Source organism: Nerophis lumbriciformis, linkage group LG25 (assembly GCF_033978685.3).
Source record: "Nerophis lumbriciformis linkage group LG25, RoL_Nlum_v2.1, whole genome shotgun sequence".
Classification (NCBI taxonomy): Eukaryota; Metazoa; Chordata; class Actinopteri; order Syngnathiformes; family Syngnathidae; genus Nerophis; species Nerophis lumbriciformis.
The window spans coordinates 27,643,368-27,662,974 of NC_084572.2; the positions used below are offsets into that span (position 1 = coordinate 27,643,368).

General features: G+C 39.3%; 1 long non-coding RNA gene across 2 annotated transcripts in view; it reads right to left on the reverse strand.

The window, feature by feature from the left end:
- Positions 1–19,607, reverse strand: part of LOC133622026 (uncharacterized) — a 224,737-nt gene that overhangs the window by 202,917 nt on the left and 2,213 nt on the right. For both annotated transcript variants that reach the window (XR_009817738.1, XR_009817737.1), the window contains exon 3: positions 12,010–12,088. This is a non-coding gene — a long non-coding RNA (uncharacterized lncRNA). The remainder of the gene's footprint in view (positions 1–12,009; positions 12,089–19,607) is intronic.

A 19,607-nucleotide genomic window follows, 5' to 3' on the forward strand; every position in this document is an offset into this window, starting at 1 on the left:
AGGGGGATGTAGCGTATCCCAGCTGCACTCGGGTGGAAGGCAGTGTACACCATGGACCAACACAGACAGACACACAACCATTCACACACTAGGGCCAATTTAGTGTCGCCAATCAGCTTATCCCCAGACGCATGTTTTTGGGGGTGGGGAGAAGCCACAGTACCCAGAGAGAACCCACAGTCACAGGGCTATCAATCTGAATATTATATCCCTGTGTCTGTTCCAGATATTTCCTTGCTAATTCAGATGGATAATTATCCTAACCATGCGGTTAGTTTAAGGAGCACAACTGTCAATAGAAACCTTGCAAACCTTTCAGTCAAAAGAAACATTTTAAACATAAATACTTTGGAATATGTGTTTTGTTACACAGTAAACCGGTGAGTCACAAACTGACCAAGCAATTGGATAGCTACAATTATGCATGTTTAATAGCACCTGCGCTGCAACATAATACTGTATAAACATGGTGGTTGGCAGTGTCAATTTGCCAGAGGATGTAATTATGCAAAAGGCTGCACTAAGCACGTCTCCTGTTTTGTACTGGTGACAAGAATGTACAGCATCATGCTTACACTTACTCACACAAATATTGCCCACAGAATAAGGGCAAGTCCAACTTTGGTCCTTTAAGGTTCTTTTATTAAATCCCACGAGGGATTTGCCTTACCCAGATCTGTGGTTTAGAAAGCAGCGCGAGCCCCGCTGGGCATTTGCTCAGATGTCTAAATCTGAGAGGCGATATGGCTGCTATTAGATAAGCAAATGTACATACACAATACATGCCTGCCAGAAATTGCAGCTAAAGAGTGAGGCGGGTTGGGTTGCCTTGCAGATGATGAATAAATCTGCGCTCTGATGTACTAAATAGTGTCTTGCAATTTAATCTTTTCTGAGCAGCAGTTTTTGTTTTTTTTCTCAAGAAAAACGTGGTCTGGATGAGATTGAAAGGCAGCCACGTTCTCGGGGGGGTTCAAAGCATTCCAGATCCTCTATATCACTGTCTTAAAGGCGTGTCAATGAAAAACGCTGCAAACATGGCAAAGTCAGAGGCATCTGTTTCTGTCTGATATATAAAAATGCACAACTTTTAATCACAACGTGAAATTGTCTAAACTCCCCGGGTGGGAGATGAGTGATGTGTATTGGCACGAAGAGGAGCACGACATCATGCTAATGTGTAACAGCCCGGCGACAACGACAACTTTGTTACTATTGTGAGCCTCTATTACAAGGCTTTGCTAATCCAGCCATGAAAATCCATGTCCAAAACGTGCCTTTTGTGTATAATCCCGACACAATTTATGTGGGATTAGAGTTTAGAGCAAGGGAGAAAAAAATCAAGTACTGCATAAATGCATAGTACATCACACATCAGAAACGGTGGGTAACGGCAAAAAAGGCGTGGTGCTCAATTTAAAGTTCAAACCCAAGCATCACTGAAAATTAATATTCCACGACGACCAACAATTTACATTAACTGCTAACATTAACCAATCATGAGTTGCCCTAGCCTTGTGGTGAGTGTCCGCCCTGAGATCGGTAGGTTGTGAGTTCAAACCCCGGCAGAGTCATACCAAAGACTACACAAATGGGACCCATTACCTCGCTGCTTGGCACTCAGCATCAAGGGTAGGAATTGGGGGATGAATCACCAAAATGATTCCCAAGTGCGGCCACCGCTGCTGCTCACTGCTCCCCTCACCTCCCAGGGGGTGATCAAGGGTGATGGGTCAAATGCAGAGGTTAATTTCACCACACCTAGTGTGTGTGTGACTATCAGTGGTAATTTTTTATATATCCTCTCTGGTTGTCAAAGGCAGTGTTTTACTGTTTTTTTTATTTAAAAATGTAACTTCACACTCAAAAGAGAGCCTTGACGCCATTTTTATTTTCAATAGCAAAAGCAGTTAGTAGGTGGTACTATTTGTAGTACCTGGTACTCGGGCTTCTAAGCTCACGGAGCAGATACGTGTCTAATAATGACAACAACAAAAATACATGCTAATGCTATCATTCCCTTCAGTCTTCATTTTGCTGAAGTTCCCCTGAGTCTCCTTTTGGATAAAAATTGTTTTCTAATATATTGCTACAGAACATGTCATTATGGATATTTAAGACAATGGTGCGAGAAACCACAAGAGCTCTATTCAGAGGGCATCAAAGGATTCACTTGTGTGTGGGAGTTTTCAACAAGCAAAAAAGGGCGAGTCGTGTAAATACAATAACTCCTAGGAGTGGCCCAACAAATCGATACACATCCAAATCGCGATTCATATTTATTACAAATTATGAATCGATTTAAAAAAAAAACAACTTCTGTAGCTCATTGCAGCGTTTACTTGCTGCATGTATACGTTACCAGCCAACAAGAGCTTTTGTTACCTATAACCTATTTTGTAAAAAAGGTTTTAATAAAATTATATACCATATAATATAATGCAATAATCGGTTTGAATTGAGAATTGATTCTGAATAGAATCAACACTCCAAGGATTGGAATCAAATTAAATTGTTAGTTGTTTTTCGGTAGGAGTCACATCCTTAGAATTTGCACCAAAGTGTTTCACGTACTATAACGTAAAAACAGGACTTTGGTTGGTTTTGGTGCTGACATGCTAACTTTAGGCCTGGGCCGATAACAAGTTTTGCTGGACAATTTATCGTCCCACAAATTATTGCCGATAAATGATATACTGTCAGCATTATTTTGAGACCAAATTAAGCACTAATGTAATAATAATATAGTAGAATAATGCAAGTAACCATTTAAAAGGATATACACTTTTACTTATCATCATAGTAGAATTATTTACAATTTTACTGTAATTGGAATGAAAATAACTTAGTAATCATAAATAAATAAACAAAAAAATAAAATGGGCTAAAAAATTTAACTTAAATAAATATTGAACATTTTAAAGTCTGCTTTTTTTTTTGTTGCCATCACGGCGTTCTCGTTGGTTGGTCCTTATTGATGGGCTCATATTGCCCATCCGGTTTGAAGCAGACACTTGGCTTTGTAGTCATACTTTTTCCTCCTAATTGTTGTTGTTTTGCGGAACTTCTCACTAGCAAGTCACGAGTAGAGAGGCGATGTCCGTGCTTGCTGTAGTGGTCCAGCTAGCTTACACACTACCTAGGCAAAGACTGTGAATGACTGAAAAGAGGCTTCACTGCGTTCAGTTAATTACATTGTGAAATAAATCCACTCAGGTGCTGAGAGCCTAACCCATACTTGCCAACCTTGAGACCTCCAATTTCGGGAGGTGGGGTTGGGCGGGGGGAAGGTGTGTGTGTGTGTGGGGGGGGGGGGTGTATGTGGTGTAACCATGCTGAACACCCTCTCTGATGATGCATTCTGCTTCATCTCCTTGTTGTGTGCGCAGTTGTGCACTGCACTCTCTAAAAGCCGTAGATGTTATTGTCACATATGCATGTACAGTAGATGGCAGTATTGTCCTGTTTAAGAGTGTCACAACATTGTTGTTTACGGCAGACGAACTGCTTTACGGTAGACGAAAACGTGACTGCGGTTGTTGTGTGTTGTTGCCGCGCTGGGAGGACGTTAATGAAACTGCCTAACAATAAACCCACATAAGAAACCAAGAACTCGCCCTCGATCATTCTACAGTTATAACGTGATTGGGCAGGCACGCTGTTTATATTGTGAGAAAGCGGACGTGAAAACAGGCTATCGACACGTCACTCAGGTCCGCCTGAATTTCGGGAGATTTTCGGGAGAAAATTTGTCCCGGGAGGTTTTCGGGAGATGCGCTGAATTTCGGGAGTCTCCCGGAAAATCCGGGAGGATTGGCAAGTATGGCCTAACCTGACTCTTGCCAGATCCTTGTAGTTCGCTGAGCTCCACACAAGGATCTGGGACTTCTCAATATGAGATGTATTTCAGAAGGCGGGGCCTTGTAAAAAAAAATCATTGTATGTGATTGGATAAACCACTCGTCCGTTATCTTGAATGACGTGCTACGTCAACCACTCACATCGAAATCAACCCTTGGCGCTGATGAGAGCGACGCTGGGAAATCCAAAACAGAACAGCCGACATATTGGATATCGACAGAGACTGAAACAACGCAGCAATGTCAGTAGACGATCGATGTCGTTTGTGCAAAGAAAATATGCAAATAAAAGGTTTCATTGGGAACAGCAAAAAAATATTTCACATAGTCGCCAACGAAAAAAGCATAGACGAACGTCTAATAGAACTTGGTTTGAAATTGTTGAACATTCGGGAGAGACCGTGTCGAATATGCTTACGGTGCTTTCGCTTGATAGGGAAACTCAAAGACACTCCGTCCACTTTTAAAAGATGGCAAAAAACTGAAGAGGAATCGAGTTCTGAACAGTCACCTCCTTCGGCGACAGCGACATTAGAGAGTGCAAAAGTGTCTGTCGCACATAAACGGGACTGGGTGCCGACTCCATCGGAGTTTAGGAGCTCCTCCAGCTCTTAAACTACTGAGGCCAACAAGTGAAGGGTTAACCCTTGTTTGAATCAAACAGTCGCTTCGGCGCTACGTCACATCTATGAAATCCTGCCCGCCGATCCTGATTGGTTCATTATTTTTTGCTATCTTGTAGGAGTTTGCATTGACCTCGATCCCAGATCCTTTTGTGGAGCTCAGCGAACTACAAGGATCTGGCAAGAGTCAGGTTACTGAGAGCCATGCACAGAGTGAGAAGTCTTTCTCTCTGTTTGAAGCGAGAGAGGTAGAAAACACACACGGACATAGCCATGTATCGAAGCCGGCAAAGTATTTCAACTTCATTTTCATTTATCGTTCGATTAATTGACTTATTGACTGGCCCAGGCCTCGCTAACATGATCGTTGGGAAATATCAACGTCAAGAAACCAGATCACATGATTCTATACCCCGACAACTGACTCTACTTTAATGGTCAGGTGCATTCCATTTGGCCAGCAGTCTTATATTAAACATATAGCGTACTCTTTCTCAAAGATATCATCTGCCCGAGGCAGCCTCTGTAGCAGCCAGTCAATCAGCACCGACTTGTCGGCCCTCTCAGGAGGCGACGAGGGGAAGCGATTGGAAGCAAGTTTTAAAAAGGCGAAGAGAAAAAGGCGAAAGATAAGCTTATGGGATTACTCCAACAGCCTCTCCCTGTTCTCGCCGTCTTTCGTGCTAAGCTAACAGCCTCCTCGCTGTCGGGTTTTATGTTGTCTTTAATTTATGAATTTGAGCGCGGCACTGATCTTCTCATCTGACTTCCAGCCGCGAAGCAAACACGAGTGACTTTCAAAGTGTCACTGAGACTCGAAACAATACTGAATTCATCCACTCTGCTTCTCATATCTTCCGCACTGAGAAACAGAAAAGATGTTAAAAAAAAAAAAAAAAAAAAAAAAAAATCTATTTATTCAGGGCATTCTGGCATCAATTTCAGTGCCATCTGTGCTGTTTGCTTGGTTGCATTTTAACGACAGAGCAATTTACTTCCAGATGAGCTCTGGCATGGCTGTTGGTGATGGCATTAGGGTGCTAAGTCAAACATAATAATAATGCTAATATATCACATTTATACGGCGCATTTCTGGGCACTCAAAGATGCCATAATAGGAAAAATAAACTTTATTAAAGGTATAAAACTCCATAAAACCATGTGTAGGGTTGCTCAGCTATAAACTGAAGAATGTTGAAGAGTAGCTTTAATATGTGTTGGAAGGATGCTCTATCGAGAGTGTTTGTAGCAGATTTACAGCTGACACTTCGTACAGTTTGTAGTTTATTGATGACTTTTGTTGCGGTTGTTATATCTTTTCAGCTGGACGGTACTGCTATTGATGCTTAGGCACTATAAGGTACTTATTTCTAGTAACTGGTCAGTCAGATTCCATTGGGTGACATACAGTAAACCACTATTGTTCTGTCATTGGTTTCAGTGTAACACTTTCGAGGATGCCAGAACTTGAAATGACAACAGTAAAAGGCACATGCCAACGTTGAACACTGAAATGTTGCACTCCACATGCTCCATTGAGATGTAGCGTCCCTCATTCTCTTCCCGAATAAAATGTACCTTCCAATTCCCACTGACAAAATGACAATGATAAACACACATGCTAACATTAGCTTTTTCTGTTGACATCTTAGCTCTGGGCACTAGTGATGTGCGATATTATTGATTTTTTTTTTCATAACCAACACCAAGTACAATTCAGGGTGGTATCGGCGATACCGAACAGATACCGAAACTGTGTGCAAATCTACCTAGTGTGTCTGATACAATGAGTCTATTATATATAACAATATACAGCAAATGATGCTGTTATTCTGCACTGAATGTGTTTTTATTGATATTTAACTCTGTATGTAATGTCTCCAGATAGCCTACAATAAAAAGATACAAACACTTTTATTTGCCAGTAATTTTATTACTTATATACTCCATATTACGTATGTTAAGGGTTCTTAACTTTTTCACTGCAGAGGGACTCAGGGCCGACTCATTTATTAACAATCAATTAGTAATCTTACTCTTGATTTTAATCCTATTCAATAATTATGTCTAACCTATTTACAGTTTACAACCTTGTATTAATATCTAATATCATTATTTATTTAACACATAAACCTCAGCCTTAGGTCAGGCTGATTAGAAAAATAAATACTAACCAAATACACTGCATAAGAATGGACTCAGAAATCACAGATGAGAAATGTATATACAATTTTGTAATGTTAACATCAACTGAATTAGTAATAAATAATGGTTCCTAACTAAACTGTCAATACAATTAAAGTGCAAATGAAAATACAGCTTCACCTCTTTAGTTATAGTTTAAACACTTTTGACTTTAGCTTCAGACTTTGTCTGTTTGTTTGATATTGTCATTAAAGCCACAAGTGGTGAAAAAGTGTATTACAGCTGAGTACCGCTGCGGCCAATATGGTTCACAGCTGATAAACATAAATTTTTTGGCGGCCCTTTACGGGGAGCTCGCGGCCCAACAACAGGCTCCAGCCCTATGGTTAAGAAACAGGCATACGTACTAAATAAAACGCAATTGTGGGAATAAAATGTTTTTCTGCGTAGTACGTACTACTACGCAGAAGAAACATTTATTCCCACAATTGCGTTTTATTTAGACAAGATCTCAATGATGTAGTTCAGGGGTGCTCATTACTTCGATCGCGAGCTACCGGTCGATCTCGGAGGGTGTGTCAGTCGATCACCAGCCAGGCATTAAAAAAATAGTCCTAAAAAGGAGCGATCATAAATCTTAACTATGACGTCACTTTCGTCACTTGATTGACATTCACGGCACCCGAGGGTCTTCTGAGATGACGCTGGCTGCTGCCAGCTCATTAAAATTACCGACTGGAAGGTGAGAAACACTTTATTTCAACAGACTCTGGCACCGTACCTGTCGTCAAAACTCCAAAGACCGACTGCACAGTTGCACAATAAAAGCTCTGCTTCATATCCTGCCTGCGCTACCAAAATAAGAGTCTCAGAAAGCTGGTGTGCACAAGCTAGCAAGCTACGGAGTTTGCCAACAATGTATTTCTTGTAAAGTGTATACAAAGGAGTACGGAAGCTGGATAAATAAGATGCCAAAAACCAACCACTTTCATGTGGTATTGGACAGAAAGGAGGACTTTTTTTCTCCTCCATTCAAAAATGCGGACGTTATCAACACCACTGTCTGATTCCAATCAATGCAAGTCATCACAATCAGGTAATACACCAACTTATATTCTTGTCTTCATGAAAGAAAGGAATATATATGTGTTAAACATGCTTGTATTATCTTTAAACACTTTTAACTTATTAACAGTATTAACTATATGTGTTAAACATGCTTGTATTATCTTTAAACACCTTTAACTTATTACCAATATTAACTATAAGTGTTAAACATGCTTGTATTATCTTTAAACACCTTTAACTTGTTAACAATATTAACTATGTGTTAAACATTCTTGTATTATCATTAAACACCTTTAATTTATTAACAATATTAACTATATGTGTTAAACATGCTTGCATTATCACTAAACATCTTTAACTTGTTAACAATATTAACTATATGTGTTAAACATGTTTGCATTATCTTTAAACACCTTTAAGTTGTTAACAATATTAACTATATGTGTTAAACATGCTTGTATTATCATTAAACACCTTTAACTTGTTAACAATATTAACTATATGTATTAAACATACTTGTATTTTCATTAAACACCTTTAATTTATTAACAATATTAACTATATGTGTTAAACATGCTTGTATTATCATTAAACACCTTTAACTTGTTAACAAAAACATATGTTTCATAAATAAGTAAATATAAATTATATATATGAATGAGGTAGATCCCCACGACTTGATCAATTGAAAAGTAGCTCGCCTGCAGAAAAAGTGTGAGCACCCCTGATGTAGTTACTTTACACTGTGTTCTGTTAATGATATACATTATCTAAAATAACTAAAGTATCAATATTTTGATTTGAGACTTGATATTGGAACACAAATAACTGGTATCAGCAGTATCGATATTTGAGTATCGATCAGCACATCACTACCGGGCACTACTGTATTGTACCCCATAGTCCCCACTTTGCTCGAGCAACCTACAGTCTCCTCTCAGGGAGCAAAGTTCTTGTCATGGAGTACAGGTATTGTGCTCAGTCTACACTTTTCTAAAGCGTTCCATTTCAGTGTTTCCCCCAGAAAATTTGTTAGCTAAGGTGGTGTCTCTCCAAGGGGAAGGGGCGTCTCCCGGGATAGACGCCATCACCTCTCCACCTCATCGCTTGATGTTAGTTTGTCTGAATTGTCAGACGATCGCTTCTCTGATGTGTCCATCATGTCCAGAAGTCTCTTCTTTATCTGGATGTCTTGCAGTGCAGTTCATATAAAAATATTTCATTGCCCAGATATACAACATCTATTTGCCTTTTAACAATATTACTTCCTAGCAATGAAGTTAGCGCCCACATACCTGAAGTAGAGCTCTTCTCTCTTTCACCACAGAAGATTGTGGATTGCTCCTATTGGAATCTTGCTGCTCTTGTACATCATTCGGCATATCTTTGTCTGTGACCAGGCTGTCAAGGGTGAATGGAGAATCCGAACTCCTGTGAGAGCTTGTGTCAATATCTGATGTTTCTATTCCAAATTGAATGGATGTAGTTGATGGAGAACCGCCTCAGATCTGCTCGCATAGTTCGAAGTACAGCAAAACAACTCTACTGTAACCACTTCTTCCACGTGTGTCAACTGCTTGTCTGTACTTTCCACAAATTGCTTTCAGTTTAGTGTCGATAGTTGTTTTTGTGATGTCCTCTTTCCGATGGGGAAATTCCTCAGATGCCCCTCCAAGTCCATACCGCTCCAAAAATAGGGTAAGAATGTCACCATACTTGGACTGGCAAGTTTCCCAGTCAACACTTTGTTGAGTTTTGTTAACTTTAAACTCCAAAACGATGCTTAAAAGTATCTCTACTCCTCTGTCAGTCCACATATATAATTCTTTCTTGCCGTGACCCGCCATTTTTGCTATATGCCGCCTCCGGAAATTACATTTTGGATGTTTCTGATTGGCTAAAATGGTCTTAAGTCCTAGGCTACAGCATCCCCAGTATTTTGGCATGCGTATGACACTCAGTGTATGAGTTTGCTTGGGGACAGAGATAGTTTTTTAAATGCGCACGTGTGGCTGGAGATCTTGTTAAGACGTTAGTTTAGGCGGTGGCGCTTTGTTAAGGCGGCCGCCTTAACAACAAAATGCTGCGGGAAACCCTGCATTTGTTTGCTGCCCTCAGTCTCCTCTTGGATAAAATTTGCTCCTCCTGTTCTCATTCATTGTTGTCGTTTGTTAGCATGTTTCGTTATGAATGATAAAATCAATGCAATGATTGAAGTGGTACTGTTTTGAAACCAAGATGTTTCAGGCTGAGCCGAGCCAAACTGGTACCGCCAACGTTCAAGCGATTAAATCGGTTACTCCGATAAGAAAAACACCTGGATTTACATTAGAGTGCTTTGATTAATCGTTTAATGGGTGTCACTAAATTCGGACCACATGGAGTGCATGGAACTAAAAATATATGTGCAGTTTCCACAATAGAATGAACATTAGAGTGGTGGTGTGTTGGTGCCGGGTTCTGTGTGGCGGTTTAAAAGTGCCATTTCAATGTTAATGATGTGAATTTATTAGTAAAAAATTAATAAATAATGAAAGCTACGGCAAGCAGAAAAGTTATCTATTTTTTAAAAAATTCTTAAAATACGCATTGAGGCTATACAGTGTGTTTTATTTGATTACATTAATCGAACAAACTATTACAAAAATGTATAGTTGCAGCCATAGCACACATTGTTTTGTCCAAAGACAGACAATTCTCTGGTTTTGGCGATTTGGTGGATGTGAGAAAGCAGGAGACCATCCCGCTCGGGATGGTCTCCTGCTGGCCCCACTATGAACTGGACTCTCACTATTATGTTAGATCCACTATGGACTGGACTCTCACAATATTATGCTAGATCCACTCGATGTCCATTGCACCGGTCGCCCAGGGGGGTGGTCCCCACATCTGCGGTCCTCTCCAAGGTTTCTCATTGTCCCATTGGGTTGAGTTTTTCCTTGCCCTGATGTGGGATCTGAGCCTAGGATGTCGTTGTGGCTTGTGCAGCCCTTTGAGACACTCGTGATTTAGGGCTATATAAGTAAACATTGATTGATTGATTGAAGAAGAAAGACGATTTGAGGATGACATTTCCGACCAAAAAGTCCAATTGAAATGTAGTTAACTTCCATTTTATTCCACCTGCAGTTTAGCCTCTGGAGATGGGAAGAAAAGGTGTGTAGTATTCAGGTGTCGTTAACTGACTGTTAACCTGACTTTTGCCAGACCCTTGTAGTTCGCTGAGCTCTACACAAGGATCTGGGCTCAAAGGCAATGCAAACTCCTTCAAAATAGCAAAAAATAATGAACCGATCAGGATCGCCGGGCGGGATTTCAAAGATGTGACTGTTTGATTCAAATAACATTGCCCTCGCTACGTCGTGTGCTGACATTGATTCTGCTATTGCAACTGTTTTGTCGAATCTATCGAATATTAATTCTTTAAAAGATGAACTGAGAACGGTTTTGAAGGCTTTTATTGGTGGCAAGGATGTTTTGGCTCTTCTTCCAACCGGGTTTGGATTTCCCAGGTTGATTTCGACGTGAGTGGTTGAAGTAGCACGTCATTCAAGATAACGGACAAGTGGTTTATCCAATCACATACATTAATTTTTTTTACAAGGCCCCCGCCTTCTGAAATACATCTCCTGTTGAGAACTCCCAAATCCTTGTGTGGAGCTCAGCGAACTACAAGGATCTGGCGAGAGTCAGGTTAACTGACTGTAGAGTTTCCGCACAAGAAAGCGAGGTCACTTAAGTTTCCAGGGTTCATGCGAAGATAAGCGAGCTCGCCTGTTTGTGGCAATTTATTTTGCACTTGCAACGCTGCAGCACGCGAGGAGCAGCGGCAATGAAAAATGCAATTATGTGAACTCTCCAAACAGGTTGCGCCCGCTATAGCGCTGTGTATCTATTTGTCATTTCTTTGGTAATTAGGGGAGCTTCCGCCAGCGAGGGGCTTTGCTATTGTAATCTCCTGCTTTGCTGCAGGCAGCAGCAGACTTTACTTTCAGAGCACAGCTGTTTGTGTCGCGCTACAGGGGAGGTTGGAATCCTTTATTATTTTCTATAAATTACTTGTGTTGTTTTCTTAAAACCACCCTTAGCGCTCAAGTGTCACACGGAATTATCTGACAAATGTACTCGTGCTTCCTCTCCTTTCCCTTCAACGAGGGTCTCGTTATGTACTGTGTTTTCCACAGGCGACTCTGATGGGGTCAGTGTCTTCCCCGCAGGGAGGGGATATTAAATTATTCTAATCTAATCCCTTTTTACAGTTAAAAGCTGCCTGCAGAGTGGGAGTCTGTGCAGAGAGGAAACAAGAGAACTACCTTTATGCAGTAGGGCTGCAGGCGCGCGGCAAGTCATCCATCTTTTTCCTGAGCTCCAGTTTCAAGTTGCAGGGGGAACCTGGAGGTAAAGACATTAGTCACTGAGCAAAGGTGGGATAAGTCACTCAGCAAGCCAGACAATGGCAGATCCCAGGATGTCTCAATAAAGCCCAGTTTCCACCTAAGAGAAAAGGGTTTTTGTTTTTCTATAGTGAAAGAGAGAGCGCCAAAATAAGGGATCCTAAGTGTAGCCAGAGGTTGTATTCAGTCTTGTGACTTTTGAACAGAAGTAAACAAAGTGGTGGGCCACCAAACCAACATGGCTACTGTTTCAGCAAACAGACAAACTATTGGAGTACTCAAGGGGACTAGATCTTACCACTAAAAACGGGGTAACACTTGAGTATGGGGAACATATTCTAAGTAACAAATAATTAAGAGTTATTTGGACATGTGTTACTTACATATTGTAAGTAACAAAGACTTAATTTAGAGTTATTTGGTTAGGGTTAGGGTTATTTGGTTAGGGTTGTTGTATAATAAGGCCATGATGCAGAATAAGGCATTAATAAGTACTTAATAATGACTAATTAATAGCCAATATATTACTAATTTGCATGTTAATAAGCAACTAATTAATGGTGAATATGTTCCCCATACTTCAGTGTTACCAAAAACAGACACGAGCAAAACATGCAAACTATGCGATGGAATCTATCCCTATACGTTATCAAAAAAAAAGATTGGTCGAGTGATCTCAAGCATTATACGTTGATTGCGTTCCCAGACACGTCTGGTGCTCCAGACATACTTTGACATGACAAAACAGATGGAAACTTGGAAAAGCACGGAGGTCCACAACGTCAAGGAAATTGGTATCAAGACTCTCCCGGATAAATCATGCATGGTTTTTGCTCGGGTTAAGGTTGCATTTCATGATTTAACTTCGCGTCTACCGCCATGTTTGTTGCACACGCCGTTTACAAGTATGTGTGTTATTCACCGTCTTTATCAACATGTAACTGTAGATCTCAACGTTTTGCATGCGCTGAAAGCTTCATTTATGATTGCTGCTTTTGGGAAAAGCTTAACTATTTTAGGTTTTGCCCAGATTTCAGTTCAGTTCAGTCCAGTCCAGTTTCAGTTTATTTCGAACATGCATACGATACTATGTAATGCATCACATATTTCCAGTTGTTTCATTACGGCACGTCTGAAAAGGAGTAGGAAGAAGCTGAACCTATCTAATTCTACCCCTTTTCATACCAAAGCAATTTTATCCAATTTCCTTGTTCTCTCGAACAGAACAGTGAATAAATACATGAATAATATATAAATATATATATATATATATAAATATGTATGTGTGGGAAAAAAATCACAAGACTATTTCATCTCTACAGGCCTGTTTCATGAGGGGGGGTACCCTCAATCGTCAGGAGATTTTATATATATATATATATATATATATATATATATATATATATATATATATATATATATATATATATATATATACATACATATTTTATAAATTATTTTATTATATTATATATTAAATAATTATAAATAGTATAAGTAAACAAATAATAAATACATAAATAATCTATATCTCAAAAAAAAAGGGTTCAAGATGTTCATCATAATTCTTGTTCTGTGTACTTTGTGAACACTTGTAGTTTGACCAGTCTCTTAAACTGAATCATATTGGTGCTTTGTTTGATTTCCTTGGTTAATCCATTCCATCATTTATTTCCACATACTGATATGCTGAAGGTTTAAGTGTTGTACGAGCATACAAATGTTGTAAAGGAAATTTTCCTCTAAGGTTATATTTCTCCTCTTTTGTTGAGAAGAAGTTTTGCACATTCTTGGATACCAGGTTATAGTTTGCTTTGTACATCATTTTAGCTGTTTGCATATGCACCAAATCGTTGAATTTCATTATTTGTGATTCAATAAATAAAGGACGTGTAAGTTCTCTGTATCCAACATTATGTATTATTTTAATTGATCTTTTTGTAACGCTGTCAGTGAATGAAGCACATATTTGTAGTTGTTTCCCCATATTTCTACACAATACCTCAGATATGGGTTCATTAGTGAGCAGTAAAGAATATGAAGTGATTTTTGGTCTTAAACATGTTTTGTTTTATTCATTATTGATGTGTTTCTTGCTACTTTATGTTGTATATATTTTACATGAGATTTCCAGTTCATTTTATCATGTATTATTACATTAGATTTCTTTATTTAGACCCTTAGTTTTTAAGCCAAAATGCGTCCGTTCTCCCTTTTCTGTCTACACGCTGTGTCTGCTTGTAAGTACTCAGTGATTGCGTGCTAGCGAACATGCTCGTCTGCTCGTAAACCAGCAATGTCACGACGTGACTTCGACGCGGGCCCGGGACCGGTATGTTTCAGAGACGATATAGTACCGAAAATGATTCATTAGTATTGCGGTACTAAACTAATACCGGTATACGGTACAACCCTAAGAAGGCGTGGGTCGCTATACTGTCAGCGATCGGGTCAATTAGGGCTGTGAATCTTTGGGTGTCCCACGATTCGATTCAATATCGATTCTTGGGGTCACGATTCGATTCAAAATCTTTTCTTTTTTTTTCAATTCAACACGATTTTCAATTCAAAAACGATTTTTTCCCGATTCAAAAGGATTCTCTATTCATTCAATACATAGGATTTCAGCAGGATCTACCCCAGTCTGCTGACATGCAAGCAGAGTAGTAGATTTTTGTAAAAAGCTTTTATAATTGTAAAGGACAATGTTTTATCAACTGATTGCAATAATGTACATTTGTTTTAACTATTAAATGAACCAAAAATATGACTTATTTTATCTATGTGAAAATATTGGACACAGTGTGTTGTCAAGCTTATGAGATGCGATGCAAGTGTAAGCCACTGTGACACTATTGTTCATTTATTTTTATTTTTATAAATGTCTAATGATAATGTCAATGAGGGATTTTTAATCAATGCTAGGTTGAAATTGTAACTAATATTGATACTGTTGTTGATAATATTCATTTTAGTTTCACTACTTTTGGTTTGTTCTGTGTCGTGTTTGTGTCTCCTCTCAATTGCTCTGTTTATTGCAGTTCTGAGTGTTGCTGGGTCGGGTTTGGTTTTGGAATTGGATTGCATTGTTATGGTATTGCTGTGTATTGTTTTGTTGGATTGATTAATTAAAAATAAATAAATAAATAAATAAATAAATACATCGATTTTTTTAAAATGAGAATCGATTCTGAATCGCACAACGTGAGAATCGCAATTCGAATTCGAATCGATTTTTTCCCACACCCTTAGGGTCAATGCATAAATCAGGGCAAATATGGTGGCAAATTTCACTCCCAAATAAAAACAAATCCTGCGGAGACCAGATGATACAACTGTGACCAGGTTTTGAGCTAATAAATTACATACATTCCAGTCAAACATTTTAAAAAGTCCTTGTATGACATTCTGACAATAAAGTGAAAATATTGTTTTTTTACGTTACTTTGAATAATGCAAGGGAGTAATAACCTGTGTTTGACCATGATTAATCCAAATTCAAAACAGTGATTAATCTGATTAATAAATTTATCGTTTGACAGCACTAGTTAAAAGCCCAAATGGCTGTCCACGATCCACACCAGGTGCGTTTTCTGGGTGCGAATGGGGAACTGAGGACTGAGTTTTTACGCGACACGCCCTGGTTGCAAAAGTTGCCTTCCACTTAATAACGAACTTCCGCTGCTGTGGTGGGGGCGAGCTCTCCACTGCAAAGCCTGCACATCCATCCATAAGTTCCACAAGGCAGCAGGACGTGACCCCCAGCAGCCAGGAGTGCAAACACTCGCTGGGATCAAAGCGGCGGAGGAAGCCGCGGGCATCACCTGACCTGAATTCAATTAAAGCTTTACAGGCGGGATCAGAAAGGGAAGGGGGGAGGAGGAGGAGGCGGCGTGGGGCGGGAGGGTGTTGTTGCTCAGGGAGAGGAAAGCTGGCCTCGCTACTCAACATTGTCTACGACAAAACTGAGGAGGAGAGACCGAATCAAAGATGAAACATTGCTCGACCCTCCCGCCCCTCTCCTCCCCAGCACTGGCTCAATAATTCTCCCACATATGTGAACACACACACACACACACACACACACACACACACACAAAGCCCATAGGTCTTGTTCGTTTGCTCAGCCTGTGGGCAAATGTGATTTTAATGAGCCGGGGGCGAACGGACATGAGGCAAGTGATTCTCACGGTGGACCGCCGGCTTAAACAGACCCGCTCTGGCATTTTTTGGCAGCCACTTCACAGCATGACGTCGAAACGTGTCTATGTGTGTGAGAGAGAGAGAAGCTGAATGAAGACATTGGCCGCCGCTGATGCAGCACGGTGCATCCATTCCAGGATCATTTAAAGGAGGAGTATAAAGAAACACGCTGCACGGGAATAAAATCCAATAAAATGAATAATAGGATATCATGTGGTTTGCTTGTATTTTGGATGAAGTAAGGACACCGAAGACACGAGGCCTAGTTGTGCCTGCATGGCCATGAGAAAGCGATCAGTGAGGTCAGGGTTACTATTTACAGGCTGATCCTTTAAGCTTTCAAGGGCATCCTAAAATGTTGGCGTTTGAGAAGAAGTTTCTTTCTTGAAAACAAACCAGGCTTTGTGTGAGCTTTGACGGAAATCACCTTTTGAATTTTGCTCCTCTTTTTCGTTCTTCAAACGGCTCTACAGAAACTAATGAAAACACGGTCCTATCCTTGCCATGCCAGTATAGTCCCAGGTGTGCTGTTTGAAGAGACACAGAATTATGTAAAGGTAGATTGTAGTGTTGTAACGATACCAATATTTTGGTACCGGTACTAAAATTATTTCGATACTTTTCGGTACTTTTCTAAATAAAGAGGATCACAAAAAAATTGCATTATAGGCTTTATTTTAACAAAAAAATCTTAGGGTACATTAAACATATGTTTCTTATTGAAGTTAGGTCCTTAAATAAAATAGTGAACACATTGACAACTTGTCTTTTAGTAGTAAGTAAACAAACAAAGGCGCCTAATTTAGCTGCTGACATATGCAGTAACATATTGTGTCATTTATTATTTTGTCAACATTATTAAGGACAAGTGGTAGAAAATGTATTATTAATCTACTTGTTCATTTACTGTTAATATCTGCTTACTTTCTCTTTTAACATGTTCTATCTACACTTCTGTTAAAATGTAATAATCACTTATTCTTCTGTTGTTTGATACTTTACATTAGTTTAGGCTGATACCACAAATGTGGGTATCAATCCGATACCAAGTAGTTACAGGATCATACATTGGTCATATTCAAAGTCCTCATGTGTCCAGGGACACATTTCCTGAGTTTATAAACATTTAAAAAAAAACGAAAGAAGATGTTTTGATGCCAAAAAATAGACGTAATCAGAGTAGTATCGACTAGATACGTGCCTGTACTTGGTATCATTACAGTGGATGTCAGGTGTAGATCTACCAATGGCGTTTGTTTACATTTGGATGCCAGTGAGCTACGGTGTGTAGTGAAGCATGTTTAGCTATTCATCGTCCTGCAGGGATGATACTTGTAAGAAACTTACTTTATTTGTCGCCATGGAGGCGAGGATTAGTGATTTAGAAGTAGCTAAAACATTGTCGACGGCGGATGGACTTTAGCCGCTAGCTAGCTAGCCATGTCTTAAAGCACCTCTTCCTGAGGGCGTTTCAGTGTTATAACTTCACCTTTAAAGTTAGTTTTTAAGCCAAAATGTGTCCGCTCTCCCTTTTCTGTCTCCACACTGTCTGCTTGTAAGTACTCCGTGATTGTGTGCACTGCTGAACATGCTCCTCTGCTCGTAAACCAGCAATGACACGACGTGACTTTGACGCGGGCGCTGGGGGGGTGCGGGACTGGTACGTTTCAGAGACGATATAGTACCAAAAATTATCAATTAACATCGCGGTACTATACTAATACCGGTATACCGTACAACCCTAGTAGATTGTTGATATGCCCAAAAAATGTAATCTCTGATTTTTTCACAAAAAAAATTATTTATTAATTTTTTTTAGCTGACTTTTTAAAGAAACTAATGAATACAAATGACAGTAGTAATTCATGACAAGTTTCACTTTTATTTGATCAAAAACTAGTAGATTAAAGTGACCCTGCATACACTGCATTTTTTTAATTGTGGGTTCTTTTTAGAACATATAGAAATTGGACTTTGCATACAAATTAAAATAAAAAAACTAAAGAGATTAAATTGAGCTATTTTAGCTAATTCTGGCATATTCATTGTGATGCTTTTTGCTCACATGCGTCATAGACCGGCACCGGTCCCCGGACCAGTGTTTGGGGACCATTGTTCTACACAACCAAGATCAATAGTACATGAAAATTAGTGGTTTGATCCTCGAGTAAAATAACTAGCAACTGGAGCCAAGGAGGAGCCTGCGGCGGTAGCAGAGTTAAGTAAATAAGTCAAATGACTAGGGTGAGGTCGGTGGTCAAGGAAAAGAAAAAAAATAGTGCAAACTGATGAATAAATAAGCAATAAAGAGCAATATTGAGGGATTCAGTGCCTAAAGTGATGATTGCAGCATGTTTCATTTGTAGAATTTTCCCATTGCATTTATTTTATAGTGTTATTGTGTTGTTGGTTTTGAATCATTTCTGTGGTGGGTGTGTATTCGCCGCTGGCTGGATGACCGCCGTGGTCACTCAGAACGTTTCACGCGTGAGTAGCGACTGGTAGTGACTGCTGTTTTCAGTGTTCAACTGCGTTCGCTTTGTTCTCGTCAACACTATACTCCAATACTCATGACGTAAAACACAAGAGTTTATCCAGAATATCGACATGTTCAGATTTGCAAGAACTCGCGTAGCTCTGACACAATTTGGCAAGGTTACACCTGCCAAAACTACCCTGCAAAACATTTACGGTGAGTAAAATGTTCATTGGAATCCCTATTGTAATGTAAGTTATACATTTAACTGTGAGTCTGACAAATATCTTTCAAATTAATTGAGTTGCACACTGATTTATTGGACCCGCCGATTACCTGGTCGTTGTGCGTCCGACCAGCCATGTTCCACACCGAGATTATTGTAACTATTATTGTCTGATCCTTTCGTGTTCTACTTTGCTTTTATCTTTATTTTTATTTGTTGTAATTTATTTTCCATTTTCTACACTTGTTTTTACCATGTCTTTACTTAATCATGTCTTTTACTGCTGTGAAGCACTTTGAGCTGCAATTCTTGTATGAAAGGTGCTATACAAATAAAGTTTATTATTATTACTCAAATTTTCCGTGATCTCCAATGCTAATTTCATGAATTTAAACCATTAAAAATACACCTAAACTGTGAAACTTCTTTTTTTCTGTGTTTTTGTTTGGCAAGCCTTCCAATGATAGCAACCTTTTTAAAATATGTTTATGTATTAAAGATTACCAATGTTATCGGCCGATAAATGATTTAAAATGTAATATCGGAAATTATCGGTATCGGTTTGAAAAAGCTAAATTTATGACTTTTTAAAACGCCGCTGTACGGAGTGGT